Source organism: Hyperolius riggenbachi, chromosome 2 (assembly GCF_040937935.1).
Source record: "Hyperolius riggenbachi isolate aHypRig1 chromosome 2, aHypRig1.pri, whole genome shotgun sequence".
NCBI lineage: Eukaryota > Metazoa > Chordata > Amphibia > Anura > Hyperoliidae > Hyperolius > Hyperolius riggenbachi.
Window position 1 is genome coordinate 57,961,434 of NC_090647.1, and position 17,602 is coordinate 57,979,035.

Genomic DNA, 17,602 nt, shown 5'->3' on the forward strand with positions numbered 1-17,602 from the left:
AATGAACAGCAGGACAGGTCTGTGGACAGGAGAAGGGGAGGGGGGTGGACACACAGAGAAGGGGAGAAGATGGACAGAGGGCAGGGAGTGGACAGAGATGGGAGGAGGGACGAGCAGAGAGCAGAAATGTTTGCACACAATACCCACAGGGGTGCTGAAGTCATATGCTTTACATATATTTCACCTATATGCTCATCTGTACACTTTGAAAGAAAAGGTCGCACAGTGAAAGAAAGCATTCCCAGAAGATAAGTGCAGCTGTTTAGTGCCGAGTGCAGGAGGATTATATTGCCTTTCAATCACAGTGTCTGCAAAGTTACTGAGCTGTGCTGAGCCAAAAGTTTCCAATGTGATCACTGTGCAGCACTACGGAACAGACAGCCTGTAATGGGCAGCACATTGCAGCCAGTATGTGTGCTCTACACATATCTGGCAGTGGCACCGATGTCCCCTCTCTCTCATCTACCTGCTGTCCCTGCAAGGCTGCCTCCTCTCCAACTCAGCGATCCATCCCTGCTGTGCTTCCAAGACCCCGCTGCCCGCTGATAGGGGGCGTGTCGCTCCTGGCCCCGCCCCTTTTGCGATCCGAATCGTTCATTTTGATGATTCGGATGATCGACTCATAAAATAGATTCGGATCAAAGATCCGAATCGTTCATGATCCGGACAACACTAGAAGGAAGCATGTGAGCTGCTTACAGGAAGGATAATAATACAAGACGGCGTGATGGCAGACGGAGAATTTCATACAGTCTACATTGTATGAGGAGATGTGAGCTGTCTGCCACTGTATGTTTATCATTTTGTCTTATTTTAAATTAAAATTAAATCCCACTTGGAAATGGATTGGAGCAATGTGCAGAATTGAATTTTTTTATGTTGCAGAGGCTGACATTTGTGTCACTATGCTGTGTGTCAGTATGCTGCGTGTCACTATGCTGCAGGGACGGATCTGGGGGGAGGGGGGGGCAGGCGGGTCTCTTGCCCCAGGCGCAGTTTGTTGAATTCTTAAAATGGCTGCAAAATGTGGATGGGGAATAGCAATTTAGGCGCCAAAACCTGATCTTTATGCGCCAAAACTGGATGGGGAATGGTAGTTTAGGCGCCAAAACCTGATCTTTAGGCACCAAAACTTGACCTTTAGGCGCCAAAACCTGATCTTTAGGCACCAAAACCTGACCTTTAGGCGCCAAAACTGGATGGAGAATGGCAGTTTAGGCGCCAAAACCTGACCTTTAGGCGCCAGAACTGGATGGGGAATGGCTGTTTAGGCACCAAAACCTGACCTTGCCCCAGGCGCAACTTGGTCTAGATCCGTCCCTGCTATGCTGCGTGTCAGTATGCTGCGTGTCACTATGCTGCGTGTCACTATGCTGCGTGTCACTATGCTGCGTGTCAGTATGCTGCGTGTCACTATGCTGCGTGTCAGAATGCTGCGTGTCACTATGCTGTGTGTCACTATGCTGCGTGTCACTATGCTGCGTGTCACTATGCTGCGTGTCACTATGCTGCGTGTCACTATGCTGCGTGTCACTATGCTGCGTGTCAGTATGCTGCGTGTCAGAATGCTGCGTGTCACTATGCTGCGTGTCAGAATGCTGCGTGTCACTATGCTGTGTGTCAGTATGCTCTGTGTCACTATGCTGTGTGTCAGTATGTTGTGTGTCAGAATGCTGCGTGTCACTATGCTGCGTGTCACTATGCTGTGTGTCAGTATGCTCTGTGTCACTATGCTGTGTGTCAGTATGTTGTGTGTCAGAATGCTGCGTGTCACTATGCTGTGTGTCACTATGCTGTGTGTCACTATGGTGTGTGTCAGTATGCTGCGTGTCACTATGCTGTGTGTCAGAATGCTGCGAGTCACTATGCTGTGTGTCAGAATGCTGCGAGTCACTATGCTGTGTGTCAGTATGCTGCGAGTCACTATGCTGTGTGTCACTATGCTGCGTGTCACTATGCTGTGTGTCAGAATGCTGCGAGTCACTATGCTGTGTGTCAGAATGCTGCGAGTCACTATGCTGTGTCAGAATGCTGCTAGTCACTATGCTGTGTGTCACTATGCTGTGTCAGAATGCTGCTAGTCACTATGCTGTGTGTCACTATGCTGTGTGTCACTATGCTGCGTGTCACTATGCTGCAGGGACGGATCTGGGGGGGGGGGGGGGGCAGGCGGGTCTCTTGCCCCAGGCGCAGTTTGTTGAATTCTTAAAATGGCTGCAAAATGTGGATGGGGAATAGCAATTTAGGCGCCAAAACCTGACCTTTACGCGCCAAAACTGGATGGGGAATGGTAGTTTAGGCGCCAAAACCTGATCTTTAGGCACCAAAACTTGACCTTTAGGCTCCAAAACCTGATCTTTAGGCACCAAAACCTGACCTTTAGGCGCCAAAACTGGATGGAGAATGGCAGTTTAGGCGCCAAAACCTGACCTTTAGGCGCCAGAACTGGATGGGGAATGGCTGTTTAGGCACCAAAACCTGACCTTGCCCCAGGCGCAACTTGGTCTAGATCCGTCCCTGCTAGGCTGTGTGTCAGAATGCTGCGTGTCACTATGCTGCGTGTCACTATGCTGCGTGTCACTATGCTGCGTGTCAGTATGCTGCGTGTCACTATGCTGCGTGTCACTATGCTGTGTGTCACTATGCTGCGTGTCACTATGCTGTGTGTCACTATGCTGTGTGTCAGAACGCTGCGTGTCACTATGCTGCGTGTCACTATGCTGCGTGTCACTATGCTGCGTGTCACTATGCTGCGTGTCAGTATGCTGCGTGTCAGAATGCTGCGTGTCACTATGCTGTGTGTCAGAATGCTGCGTGTCACTATGCTGTGTGTCAGTATGCTCTGTGTCAGTATGTTGTGTGTCAGTATGTTGTGTGTCAGAATGCTGCGTGTCACTATGCTGTGTGTCACTATGCTGTGTGTCAGTATGCTGCGTGTCACTATGCTGTGTCAGAATGCTGCGTGTCAGTATGCTGTGTGTCACTATGCTGTGTGTCACTATGCTGTGTGTCAGAATGCTGCGTGTCACTATGCTGTGTGTCAGAACGCTGCGTGTCACTATGCTGCGTGTCACTATGCTGCGTGTCACTATGCTGCGTGTCACTATGCTGTGTGTCAGTATGCTGTGTGTCAGAATGCTGCGTGTCACTATGCTGTGTGTCAGAATGCTGCGTGTCACTATGCTGTGTGTCAGTATGCTGTGTGTCACTATGCTGTGTGTCAGTATGTTGTGTGTCAGAATGCTGCGTGTCACTATGCTGTGTGTCACTATGCTGTGTGTCAGTATGCTGCATGTCACTATGCTGTGTGTCAGTATGCTCTGTGTCACTATGCTGTGTGTCAGAATGCTGCGTGTCACTATGCTGTGTGTCACTATGCTGTGTGTCAGTATGCTGTGTGTCAGAATGCTGTGTGTCAGTATGCTGCATGTCAGAATGCTGCATGTCAGAATGCTGCATGTCAGAATGCTGCGTGTCAGAATGCTGCGTGTCAGAATGCTGCGTGTCACTATGCTGCGTGTCACTATGCTGTGTGTCCGTATGCTGTGTGTCACTATGCTGTGTGTCAGTATGCTGCGTGTCACTATGCTGTGTCAGAATGCTGCGTGTCACTATGCTGTGTCAGAATGCTGCGTGTCACTATGCTGTGTCAGAATGCTGCGAGTCACTATGCTGTGTGTCAGAATGCTGCGAGTCACTATGCTGTGTCAGAATGCTGCGAGTCACTATGCTGTGTCAGAATGCTGCGAGTCACTATGCTGTGTCAGAATGCTGCGAGTCACTATGCTGTGTCAGAATGCTGCTAGTCACTATGCTGTGTGTCACTATGCTGTGTGTCAGAATGCTGCGTGTCACTATGCTGTGTCAGAATGCTGCGAGTCACTATGCTGTGTGTCACTATGCTGTGTGTCACTATGCTGTGTGTCACTATGCTGCGTGTCACTATGCTGCGTGTCACTATGCTGTGTGTCACTATGCTGTGTGTCACTATGCTGTGTGTCACTATGCTGTGTGTCACTATGCTGTGTGTCAGTATGCTCTGTGTCACTATGCTGTGTGTCAGTATGCTGCGTGTCACTATGCTGTGTGTCACTATGCTGTGTGTCACTATGCTGCGTGTCACTATGCTGTGTGTCAGAATGCTGTGTGTCAGTATGCTGTGTGTCAGAATGCTGTGTGTCAGAATGCTGCGTGTCAGAATGCTGCGTGTCACTATGCTGCGTGTCAGAATGCTGTGTGTCAGTATGCTGCGTGTCACTATGCTGCGAGTCACTATGCTGTGTCAGAATGCTGCGAGTCACTATGCTGTGTCAGAATGCTGCGAGTCACTATGCTGTGTCAGAATGCTGCGAGTCACTATGCTGTGTCAGAATGCTGCATGTCAGTATGCTGCGTGTCAGAATGCTGCGTGTCACTATGCTGTGTGTCAGAATGCTGTGTGTCAGAATGCTGTGTGTCACTATGCTGTGTGTCAGAATGCTGCGTGTCACTATGCTGTGTCAGAATGCTGCGAGTCACTATGCTGTGTGTCAGTATGCTGTGTGTCAGTATGCTGCGAGTCACTATGCTGTGTGTCAGTATGCTGTGTGTCAGTATGCTGTGTGTCAGTATGCTGCGAGTCACTATGCTGTGTCAGAATGCTGCGAGTCACTATGCTGTGTCAGAATGCTGCGAGTCACTATGCTGTGTCAGAATGCTGCGAGTCACTATGCTGTGTGTCAGAATGCTGCTAGTCACTATGCTGTGTGTCAGAATGCTGCGAGTCACTATGCTGCGTGTCACTATGCTGCGTGTCACTATGCTGCGTGTCACTATGCTGCGTGTCACTATGCTGGCTGTGTGTCACTATGCTGTGTGTCAGAATGCTGCGAGTCACTATGCTGTGTGTCACTATGCTGTGTGTCACTATGCTGCGTGTCACTATGCTGCGAGTCACTATGCTGTGTGTCACTATGCTGTGTGTCACTATGCTGTGTGTCACTATGCTGTGTCAGAATGCTGCGTGTCACTATGCTGTGTCAGAATGCTGCGAGTCACTATGCTGTGTCAGAATGCTGCTAGTCACTATGCTGTGTGTCACTATGCTGTGTGTCACTATGCTGCGTGTCACTATGCTGTGTGTCAGTATGCTGCGAGTCACTATGCTGTGTGTCACTATGCTGTGTGTCAGAATGCTGCGAGTCACTATGCTGTGTGTCAGAATGCTGCGTGTCACTATGCTGTGTCAGAATGCTGCGTGTCACTATGCTGTGTCAGAATGCTGCGAGTCACTATGCTGTGTCAGAATGCTGCTAGTCACTATGCTGCGTGTCACTATGCTGCGTGTCACTATGCTGCGTGTCACTATGCTGTGTGTCACTATGCTGTGTGTCAGAATGCTGCGAGTCACTATGCTGTGTGTCACTATGCTGCGTGTCACTATGCTGTGTGTCAGAATGCTGCGAGTCACTATGCTGTGTGTCAGAATGCTGCGAGTCACTATGCTGTGTGTCAGTATGCTGTGTGTCAGTATGCTGCGAGTCACTATGCTGTGTGTCACTATGCTGCGTGTCACTATGCTGTGTGTCAGAATGCTGCGAGTCACTATGCTGTGTGTCAGAATGCTGCGAGTCACTATGCTGTGTGTCACTATGCTGTGTGTCACTATGCTGTGTGTCACTATGCTGTGTGTCACTATGCTGCGTGTCACTATGCTGTGTGTCAAAATGCTGCGAGTCACTATGCTGTGTGTCAGAATGCTGCGTGTCACTATGCTGTGTGTCAGAATGCTGCGAGTCACTATGCTGTGTGTCAGAATGCTGCGAGTCACTATGCTGTGTGTCACTATGCTGTGTGTCAGAATGCTGCGAGTCACTATGCTGTGTGTCAGTATGCTGCGTGTCACTATGCTGTGTGTCAGAATGCTGCGTGTCACTATGCTGTGTGTCACTATGCTGCGTGTCACTATGCTGTGTGTCAGAATGCTGCGAGTCACTATGCTGTGTGTCAGAATGCGGTCGGCCGCCTCTTTACTCTTTATGTATTGCTTGTATCCGCTGGATTAAAGGAAACTCTTGGATAAGTGCAAATCGGTGCCAGGTCTGCTGTCTGTTCTGTGGATAATACTAATGTGTATGAGACCTAGAGCACGTATTGCTTGCAACCAGGGTCCAGCTGCTGTGTTCCAGGAACCATTTGAGTGCCAGTCCTACTACTGTTTCTTTGCTACATAGAGTCACTATGCTGTGTCAGAATGCTGCTAGTCACTATGCTGTGTGTCACTATGCTGCGTGTCACTATGCTGTGTGTCACTATGCTGCGTGTCACTATGCTGTGTGTCAGTATGCTGCGAGTCACTATGCTGTGTGTCACTATGCTGTGTGTCAGAATGCTGCGAGTCACTATGCTGTGTGTCAGAATGCTGCGTGTCACTATGCTGTGTCAGAATGCTGCGTGTCACTATGCTGTGTCAGAATGCTGCTAGTCACTATGCTGTGTGTCACTATGCTGCGTGTCACTATGCTGCGTGTCACTATGCTGCGTGTCACTATGCTGTGTGTCACTATGCTGTGTGTCAGAATGCTGCGAGTCACTATGCTGTGTGTCAGAATGCTGCGTGTCACTATGCTGTGTGTCACTATGCTGTGTGTCACTATGCTGTGTCAGAATGCTGCTAGTCACTATGCTGCTAGTCACTATGCTGTGTGTCACTATGCTGCGTGTCACTATGCTGTGTGTCACTATGCTGCGTGTCACTATGCTGTGTGTCAGTATGCTGCGAGTCACTATGCTGTGTGTCACTATGCTGTGTGTCAGAATGCTGCGAGTCACTATGCTGTGTGTCAGAATGCTGCGTGTCACTATGCTGTGTCAGAATGCTGCGTGTCACTATGCTGTGTCAGAATGCTGCGAGTCACTATGCTGTGTCAGAATGCTGCTAGTCACTATGCTGCTAGTCACTATGCTGCTAGTCACTATGCTGTGTGTCACTATGCTGCGTGTCACTATGCTGCGTGTCACTATGCTGCGTGTCACTATGCTGTGTGTCACTATGCTGTGTGTCAGAATGCTGCGAGTCACTATGCTGTGTGTCAGAATGCTGCGTGTCACTATGCTGTGTGTCACTATGCTGTGTGTCACTATGCTGTGTGTCAGAATGCTGCGAGTCACTATGCTGTGTGTCACTTTGCTGCGTGTCACTATGCTGTGTGTCAGAATGCTGCGAGTCACTATGCTGTGTGTCAGAATGCTGCGAGTCACTATGCTGTGTGTCAGTATGCTGTGTGTCAGTATGCTGCGAGTCACTATGCTGTGTGTCACTATGCTGCATGTCACTATGCTGTGTGTCAGAATGCTGCGAGTCACTATGCTGTGTGTCAGAATGCTGCGAGTCACTATGCTGTGTGTCACTATGCTGTGTGTCACTATGCTGTGTGTCAGAATGCTGCGAGTCACTATGCTGTGTCAGAATGCTGCGAGTCACTATGCTGTGTGTCAGAATGCTGCTAGTCACTATGCTGCTAGTCACTATGCTGTGTGTCAGAATGCTGCGAGTCACTATGCTGTGTCAGAATGCTGCGAGTCACTATGCTGTGTCAGAATGCTGCGAGTCACTATGCTGTGTCAGAATGCTGCGAGTCACTATGCTGTGTGTCAGAATGCTGCTAGTCACTATGCTGTGTCAGAATGCTGCGAGTCACTATGCTGTGTCAGAATGCTGCGAGTCACTATGCTGTGTGTCAGAATGCTGCGAGTCACTATGCTGTGTGTCACTATGCTGTGTGTCAGAATGCTGCGAGTCACTATGCTGTGTCAGAATGCTGCGAGTCACTATGCTGTGTCAGAATGCTGCGAGTCACTATGCTGTGTGTCAGAATGCTGCTAGTCACTATGCTGAGTCAGAATGCTGCTAGTCACTATGCTGTGTCAGAATGCTGCGAGTCACTATGCTGTGTGTCACTATGCTGTGTGTCAGAATGCTGCGAGTCACTATGCTGTGTCAGAATGCTGCGAGTCACTATGCTGTGTCAGAATGCTGCGAGTCACTATGCTGTGTGTCAGAATGCTGCTAGTCACTATGCTGAGTCAGAATGCTGCTAGTCACTATGCTGTGTCAGAATGCTGCGAGTCACTATGCTGTGTCAGAATGCTGCGAGTCACTATGCTGTGTGTCAGAATGCTGCGAGTCACTATGCTGTGTCAGAATGCTGCGAGTCACTATGCTGTGTGTCAGAATGCTGCGAGTCACTATGCTGTGTCAGAATGCTGCGAGTCACTATGCTGTGTCAGAATGCTGCGAGTCACTATGCTGTGTGTCAGAATGCTGCGAGTCACTATGCTGTGTGTCACTATGCTGTGTCAGAATGCTGCTAGTCACTATGCTGTGTGTCACTATGCTGTGTGTCACTATGCTGTGTGTCACTATGCTGTGTCAGAATGCTGCGTGTCACTATGCTGTGTGTCAGAACGCTGCGAGTCACTATGCTGTGTGTCAGTATGCTGCGTGTCAGTATGCTGTGTGTCAGAATGCTGCGAGTCACTATGCTGTGTGTCGCTGCAGTATCCATAGCTCCTAACTGTCCCTCTTTCGGAGGGACAGTCCCTTTTTGGGAGCCCTGTCCCTCTTTCCTCCTCATTTGTCTCTCTTTCAGAACTTTGTCCCTCTTTCTATGTAAATATATATATTTATATACTAAAAATGTGTTGGAGTGACTCTAAACTTTATTCTCATCCTTTAACTTCATATACTACTAATTAGTAGTTACTAGTTAGTATGAAGGAAAATAAACCAGGATAGAAAAGACCACTGTGGATTGAATTGTAATACAACATATTTTTCTTATGAAATCTTTATGGTATGTGTGACTGGGGGGCGTGGTGGGGTGTGGCATGGGTGTGGCTTAAGTGTCCCTTTTTCTCATCTCAAAAAGTTGGGAGGTATGAGTATACTGTGAATCTGTAGTATGCTGTGTGTCACTGCAGTATACTTTGTGTCAGTATGCTGTGTGTCACTGCAGTATACTTTGTGTCAGTATGCTGTGTGTCACTGCAGTATATTGTGTGTCAGTATGCTGTGTGTCACTGCAGTATACTGTGTGTCAGTATGTTGTGTGTCAGTATGCTGTGTGTCACTGCAGTATATTGTGTGTCAGTATGCTGTGTGTCACTGCAGTATACTGTGTGTCAGTATGCTGTGTGTCACTGCAGTATACTGTGTATCAGAATGCTGTGTGTCACTGCAGTATACTTTGTGTCAGAATGATGTGTGTCAGTATGCTGTGTGTCACTGCAGTATACTGTGTGTCAGTATGCTGTGTGTCACTGCAGTATACTGTGTGTCAGTATGCTGTGTGTCACTGCAGTATACTGTGTCAGTATGCTGTGTGTCACTGCAGTATACTGTGTCAGTATGCTGTGTGTCACTGCAGTATACTGTGTGTCAGTATGTTGTGTGTCAGTATGCTGTGTGTCACTGCAGTATACTGTGTGTCAGTATGCTGTGTGTCACTGCAGTATACTGTGTGTCAGTATGCTGTGTGTCACTGCAGTATACTGTGTGTCAGTATGCTGTGTGTCACTGCAGTATACTGTGTCAGTATGCTGTGTGTCACTGCAGTATACTGTGTGTCAGAATGCTGTGTGTCACTGTAGTATACTGTGTGTCAGTATGCTGTGTGTCACTGCAGTATACTGTGTCAGTATGCTGTGTGTCACTGCAGTATACTGTGTCAGTATGATGTGTGTCACTGCAGTATACTGTTTCAGTATGCTGTGTGTCACTGCAGTATACTGTGTGTCAGTATGTTGTGTGTCAGTATGCTGTGTGTCACTGCAGTATACTGTGTGTCAGAATGCTGTGTGTCACTGCAGTATACTGTGTGTCAGTATGCTGTGTGTCACTGTAGTATACTGTGTGTCAGTATGCTGTGTGTCACTGCAATATACTGTGTCAGTATGCTGTGTACTGTGTGTCAGTATGCTGTGTGTCACTGCAGTATAATGTGTGTCAGTATGCTGTGTGTCACTGCAGTATACTGTGTGTCAGTATGCTGTGTGTCACTGCAGTATACTGTGTGTCAGTATGCTGTGTGTCACTGCAGTATACGGTGTGTCAGTATGTTGTGTGTCACTGCAGTATACTGTGTGTCAGTATGCTGTGTGTCACTGCAGTATACTGTGTGTCAGTATGCTGTGTGTCACTGCAGTATACTGTGTGTCAGTATGCTGTGTGCCACTGCAGTATACTGTGTGTCAGTATGCTGTGTGTCACTGCAGTATACTGTGTGTCAGTATGCTGTGTGTCACTGCAGTATACTGTGTGTCAGTATGCTGTGTGTCACTGCAGTATGCTGTGTGTCAGTATGCTGTGTGTCACTGCAGTATACTGTGTGTCAGTATGCTGTGTGTCATTGCAGTATACTGTGTGCCAGTATGCTGTGTGTCACTGCAGTATACTGTGTCACTGCAGTATACTGTGTGTCAGTATGTTGTGTGTCACTGCAGTATATTGTGTCAGTATGCTGTGTGTCACTGCAGTATACTGTGTGTCAGTATGTTGTGTGTCACTGCAGTATATTGTGTCAGTATGCTGTGTGTCACTGCAGTATACTGTGTGTCAGAATGCTGTGTGTCACTGCAGTATACTGTGTGTCAGTATGCTGTGTGTCACTGCAGTATACTGTGTGTCAGAATGCTGTGTGTCACTGCAGTATACTTTGTGTTAGAATGATGTGTGTCAGTATGCTGTGTGTCACTGCAGTATACTGTGTGTCAGCATGCTGTGTGTCACTGCAGTATACTGTGTGTCAGTATGCTGTGTGTCACTGCAGTATACTGTGTGTCAGTATGCTGTGTGTCACTGCAGTATACTGTGTGTCAGCATGCTGTGTGTCACTGCAGTATACTGTGTGTCACTATGCTGTGTGTCACTGCAGTATGCTGTGTGTCAGTATGCTGTGTGTCACTGCAGTATACTGTGTGTCAGTATGCTGTGTGTCACCGCAGTATGCTGTGTGTCAGTATGCTGTGTGTCACTGCAGTATACTGTGTGTCAGTATGCTGTGTGTCACTGCAGTATACTGTGTGTCACTATGCTGTGTGTCACTGCAGTATACTGTGTGTCAGTATGCTGTGTGTCACCACAGTATGCTGTGTGTCAGTATGCTGTGTGTCACTGCAGTAAACTGTGTGTCAGTATGCTGTGTGTCACTGCAGTATACTGTGTGTCAGTATGCTGTGTGTCACCGCAGTATACTGTGTGTCAGTATGCTGTGTCACCGCAGTATACTGTGTGTCAGTATGCTGTGTGTCACCGCAGTATGCTGTGTGTCAGTATGCTGTGTGTCACTGCAGTATACTGTGTGTCAGTATGCTGTGTGTCACTGCAGTATACTGTGTCAGTATGCTGTGTGTCACCGCAGTATGCTGTGTGTCAGTATGCTGTGTGTCAGTATGCTGTGTGTCACTGCAGTATACTGTGTGTCAGTATGCTGTGTGTCACTGCAGTATACTGTGTGTCAGTATGCTGTGTGTCACCGCAGTATGCTGTGTCAGTATGCTGTGTGTCACTGCAGTATACTGTGTGTCAGTATGCTGTGTGTCACTGCAGTATACTGTGTGTCAGTATGCACTGTGTCACTGCAGTATACTGTGTGTCAGTATGCTCTGTGTCACTGCAGTATACTGTGTCAGTATGCTCTGTGTCACTGCAGTATACTGTGTCAGTATGCTGTGTGTCACTGCAGTATACTGTGTCAGTATGCTGTGTGTCACTGCAGTATACTGTGTCAGTATGCTGTGTGTCACTGCAGTATACTGTGTCAGTATGCTCTGTGTCACTGCAGTATACTGTGTGTCAGTATGCTATGTCACTGCAGTATACTGTGTGTCAGTATGCTGTGTCACTGCAATATACTGTGTGTCAGTATGCTGTGTCACTGCAGTATACTGTGTGTCAGTATGCTCTGTGTCACTGCAGTATACTGTGTCAGTATGCTCTGTGTCACTGCAGTATACTGTGTGTCAGTATGCTGTGTCACTGCAGTATACTGTGTGTCAGTATGCTGTGTCACTGCAATATACTGTGTGTCAGTATGCTGTGGGTCACTGCAGTATACTGTGCGTCAGTATGTTGTGTGTCACTGCAGTATACTGTGTGTCAGTATGCTGTGTGTCACTGCAGTATGCTGTGTGTCACTGCAGTATAATGTGTGTCAGTATGCTGTGTGTCACTGCAGTATACTGTGTCAGTATGCTGTGTGTCACTGCAGTATACTGTGTGTCAGTATGCTGTGTGTCACCGCAGTATACTGTGTGTCACTATGCTGTGTGTCACCGCAGTATACTGTGTGTCAGTATGCTGTGTGTCACCGCAGTATGCTGTGTGTCAGTATGCTGTGTGTCACTGCAGTATACTGTGTTTCAGTATACTGTGTGTCAGAATGCTGTGTGTCACTGCAGTATACTGTGTGTCAGTATGCTGTGTGTCACTGCAGTATACTGTGTGTCAGTATGCTGTGTGTCACTGCAGTATACTCAGTGTCAGTATGCTGTGTCACTGCAGTATACTGTGTGTCAGTATGCTGTGTCACTGCAGTATACTGTGTGTCAGTATGCTGTGTCACTGCAGTATACTCTGTGTCAGTATGCTGTGTGTCACTGCAGTATAATGTGTGTCAGTATGCTGTGTGTCACTGCAGTATACTGTGTCAGTATGCTGTGTGTCACTGCAGTATACTGTGTGTCAGTATGCTGTGTGTCACCGCAGTATACTGTGTGTCACTATGCTGTGTGTCACCGCAGTATACTGTGTGTCACTATGCTGTGTGTCACCGCAGTATACTGTGTGTCAGTATGCTGTGTCACCGCAGTATGCTGTGTGTCAGTATGCTGTGTGCCACTGCAGTATATTGTGTGTCAGTATGCTGTGTGTCACTGCAGTATACTGTGTGTCACTGCAGTATACTGTGTGTCAGTATGCTGTGTGTCACCGCAGTATGCTGTGTGTCAGTATGCTGTGTGTCACTGCAGTATACTGTGTGTCAGTATGCTGTGTGTTAGTATGCTGTGTGTCAGTATGCTGTGTGTCACTGCAGTATACTGTGTGTCACTGCAGTATACTGTGTGTCAGTATGCTGTGTGTCACCGCAGTATGCTGTGTGTCAGTATGCTGTGTGTCACCGCAGTATGCTGTGTGTCAGTATGCTGTGTGTCACCGCAGTATGCTGTGTGTCAGTATGCTGTGTGTCACTGCAGTATACTGTGTGTCAGTATGCTGTGTGTCACTGCAGTATACTGTGTGTCAGTATGCACTGTGTCACTGCAGTATACTGTGTGTCAGAATGCTGTGTGTCACTGCAGTATACTGTGTGTCAGTATGCTCTGTGTCACTGCAGTATACTGTGTCAGTATGCTCTGTGTCACTGCAGTATACTGTGTCAGTATGTTGTGTGTCACTGCAGTATACTGTGTCAGTATGCTGTGTGTCACTGCAGTATACTGTGTCAGTATGCTGTGTCACTGCAGTATACTGTGCGTCAGTATGCTGTGTCACTGCAGTATACTGTGCGTCAGTATGCTGTGTCACTGCAATATACTGTGCGTCAGTATGCTGTGGGTCACTGCAGTATACTGTGCGTCAGTATGCTGTGGGTCACTGCAGTATACTGTGCGTCAGTATGCTGTGTGTCACTGCAGTATACTGTGTGTCAGTATGCTGTGTGTCACTGCAGTATACTGTGTGTCAGTATGCTGTGTGTCACTGCAGTATACTGTGTGTCAGTATGCTGTGTGTCACTGCAGTATACTGTGTGTCAGTATGCTGTGTGTCACTGCAGTATACTGTGTGTCAGTATGCTGTGTGTCACTGCAGTATACTGTGTGTCAGTATGCTGTGTGTCACTGCAGTATACTGTGTGTCAGTATGCTGTGTGTCACTGCAGTATACTGTGTGTCAGTATGCTGTGTGTCACTGCAGTATACTGTGTGTCAGTGTGCTGTGTGTCACTGCAGTATACTGTGTGCCAGTATGCTGTGTGTCACTGCAGTATACTGTGTGCCAGTGTGCTGTGTGTCACTGCAGTATACTGTGTGTCAGTATGTTGTGTGTCACTGCAGTATACTGTGTGTCAGTATGCTGTGTGTCACTGCAGTATACTGTGTGTCAGTATGCTGTGTGTCACTGCAGTATACTGTGTGTCAGTATGCTGTGTGTCACTGCAGTATACTGTGTTTCAGTATACTGTGTGTCAGTATGTTGTGTGTCAGAATGCTGTGTGTCACTGCAGTATACTGTGTGTCAGTTTGCTGTGTGTCACTGCAGTATGCTGTGTGTCAGTATGCTGTGTGTCACTGCAGTATACTGTGTGTCAGTATGCTGTGTGTCACTGCAGTATACTGTGTGTCAGTATGCTGTGTCACCGCAGCATGCTGTGTGTCAGTATGCTGTGTGTCACTGCAGTATACTGTGTGTCAGTATGCTGTGTGTCAGTATGCTGTGTGTCACTGCAGTATACTGTGTGTCAGTATGCTGTGTGTCACTGCAGTATACTGTGTGTCAGTATGCTGTGTGTCACCGCAGTATGCTGTGTCAGTATGCTGTGTGTCACCGCAGTATGCTGTGTGTCAGTATGCTGTGTGTCACTGCAGTATACTGTGTGTCAGTATGCTGTGTGTCACTGCAGTATACTGTGTCAGTATGCTGTGTGTCACCGCAGTATGCTGTGTGTCAGTATGCTGTGTGTCAGTATGCTGTGTGTCACTGCAGTATACTGTGTGTCAGTATGCTGTGTGTCACTGCAGTATACTGTGTGTCAGTATGCTGTGTGTCACCGCAGTATGCTGTGTCAGTATGCTGTGTGTCACTGCAGTATACTGTGTGTCAGTATGCTGTGTCACTGCAGTATACTGTGTGTCAGTATGCTGTGTCACTGCAGTATACTGTGTGTCAGTATGCTCTGTGTCACTGCAGTATACTGTGTCAGTATGCTCTGTGTCACTGCAGTATACTGTGTGTCAGTATGCTGTGTCACTGCAGTATACTGTGTGTCAGTATGCTGTGTCACTGCAATATACTGTGTGTCAGTATGCTGTGGGTCACTGCAGTATACTGTGCGTCAGTATGTTGTGTGTCACTGCAGTATACTGTGTGTCAGTATGCTGTGTGTCACTGCAGTATGCTGTGTGTCACTGCAGTATAATGTGTGTCAGTATGCTGTGTGTCACTGCAGTATACTGTGTCAGTATGCTGTGTGTCACCGCAGTATACTGTGTGTCAGTATGCTGTGTGTCACCGCAGTATACTGTGTGTCACTATGCTGTGTGTCACCGCAGTATACTGTGTGTCAGTATGCTGTGTGTCACCGCAGTATGCTGTGTGTCAGTATGCTGTGTGTCACTGCAGTATACTGTGTTTCAGTATACTGTGTGTCAGAATGCTGTGTGTCACTGCAGTATACTGTGTGTCAGTATGCTGTGTGTCACTGCAGTATACTGTGTGTCAGTATGCTGTGTGTCACTGCAGTATACTCTGTGTCAGTATGCTGTGTCACTGCAGTATACTGTGTGTCAGTATGCTGTGTCACTGCAGTATACTGTGTGTCAGTATGCTGTGTGTCACTGCAGTATAATGTGTGTCAGTATGCTGTGTGTCACTGCAGTATACTGTGTGTCAGTATGCTGTGTCACTGCAGTATACTCTGTGTCAGTATGCTGTGTGTCACTGCAGTATAATGTGTGTCAGTATGCTGTGTGTCACTGCAGTATACTGTGTCAGTATGCTGTGTGTCACCGCAGTATACTGTGTGTCAGTATGCTGTGTGTCACCGCAGTATACTGTGTGTCACTATGCTGTGTGTCACCGCAGTATACTGTGTGTCACTATGCTGTGTGTCACCGCAGTATACTGTGTGTCAGTATGCTGTGTGTCACCGCAGTATGCTGTGTGTCAGTATGCTGTGTGCCACTGCAGTATACTGTGTGTCAGTATGCTGTGTGTCACTGCAGTATACTGTGTGTCAGTATGCTGTGTGTCACCGCAGTATGCTGTGTGTCAGTATGCTGTGTGTCACTGCAGTATACTGTGTGTCAGTATGCTGTGTGTTAGTATGCTGTGTGTCAGTATGCTGTGTGTCACTGCAGTATACTGTGTGTCAGTATGCACTGTGTCACTGCAGTATACTGTGTGTCAGAATGCTGTGTGTCACTGCAGTATACTGTGTGTCAGTATGCTCTGTGTCACTGCAGTATACTGTGTGTCAGTATGCTCTGTGTCACTGCAGTATACTGTGTGTCAGTATGCTGTGTCACCGCAGCATGCTGTGTGTCAGTATGCTGTGTGTCACTGCAGTATACTGTGTGTCAGTATGCTGTGTGTCAGTATGCTGTGTGTCACTGCAGTATACTGTGTGTCAGTATGCTGTGTGTCACTGCAGTATACTGTGTGTCAGTATGCTGTGTGTCACCGCAGTATGCTGTGTCAGTATGCTGTGTGTCACCGCAGTATGCTGTGTGTCAGTATGCTGTGTGTCACTGCAGTATACTGTGTGTCAGTATGCTGTGTGTCACTGCAGTATACTGTGTCAGTATGCTGTGTGTCACCGCAGTATGCTGTGTGTCAGTATGCTGTGTGTCAGTATGCTGTGTGTCACTGCAGTATACTGTGTGTCAGTATGCTGTGTGTCACTGCAGTATACTGTGTGTCAGTATGCTGTGTGTCACCGCAGTATGCTGTGTCAGTATGCTGTGTGTCACTGCAGTATACTGTGTGTCAGTATGCTGTGTGTCACTGCAGTATACTGTGTGTCAGTATGCACTGTGTCACTGCAGTATACTGTGTGTCAGTATGCTCTGTGTCACTGCAGTATACTGTGTCAGTATGCTCTGTGTCACTGCAGTATACTGTGTCAGTATGCTGTGTGTCACTGCAGTATACTGTGTCAGTATGCTGTGTGTCACTGCAGTATACTGTGTCAGTATGCTCTGTGTCACTGCAGTATACTGTGTGTCAGTATGCTATGTCACTGCAGTATACTGTGTGTCAGTATGCTGTGTCACTGCAATATACTGTGTGTCAGTATGCTGTGTCACTGCAGTATACTGTGTGTCAGTATGCTCTGTGTCACTGCAGTATACTGTGTCAGTATGCTCTGTGTCACTGCAGTATACTGTGTCAGTATGCTGTGTCACTGCAGTATACTGTGTGTCAGTATGCTGTGTCACTGCAATATACTGTGTGTCAGTATGCTGTGTGTCACTGCAGTATACTGTGCGTCAGTATGTTGTGTGTCACTGCAGTATACTGTGTGTCAGTATGCTGTGTGTCACTGCAGTATAATGTGTGTCAGTATGCTCTGTGTCACTGCAGTATACTGTGTCAGTATGCTGTGTGTCACTGCAGTATACTGTGTCAGTATGCTGTGTGTCACTGCAGTATACTGTGTGTCAGTATGCTGTGTGTCACCGCAGTATACTGTGTGTCACTATGCTGTGTGTCACCGCAGTATACTGTGTGTCAGTATGCTGTGTGTCACCGCAGTATGCTGTGTGTCAGTATGCTGTGTGTCACTGCAGTATACTGTGTTTCAGTATACTGTGTGTCAGAATGCTGTGTGTCACTGCAGTATAC

The 17,602-nt window shown here is 47.6% G+C and overlaps 1 protein-coding gene across 3 annotated transcripts in view; it reads right to left on the minus strand.

Moving 5' to 3' along the window:
- Positions 1 to 17,602, minus strand: part of MRE11 (MRE11 homolog, double strand break repair nuclease) — a 656,612-nt gene that overhangs the window by 322,225 nt on the left and 316,785 nt on the right. The window contains exon 1 of one of the 3 annotated variants that reach the window (XM_068266828.1): positions 467 to 546. The exons of the other annotated variants lie outside the window; for them this stretch is intronic. The gene's annotated coding sequence lies outside the window, so the exon portion shown is untranslated. Of the gene's footprint in view, positions 1 to 466; positions 547 to 17,602 lie in introns of those variants that run through there. 3 annotated transcript variants of the gene reach the window in all.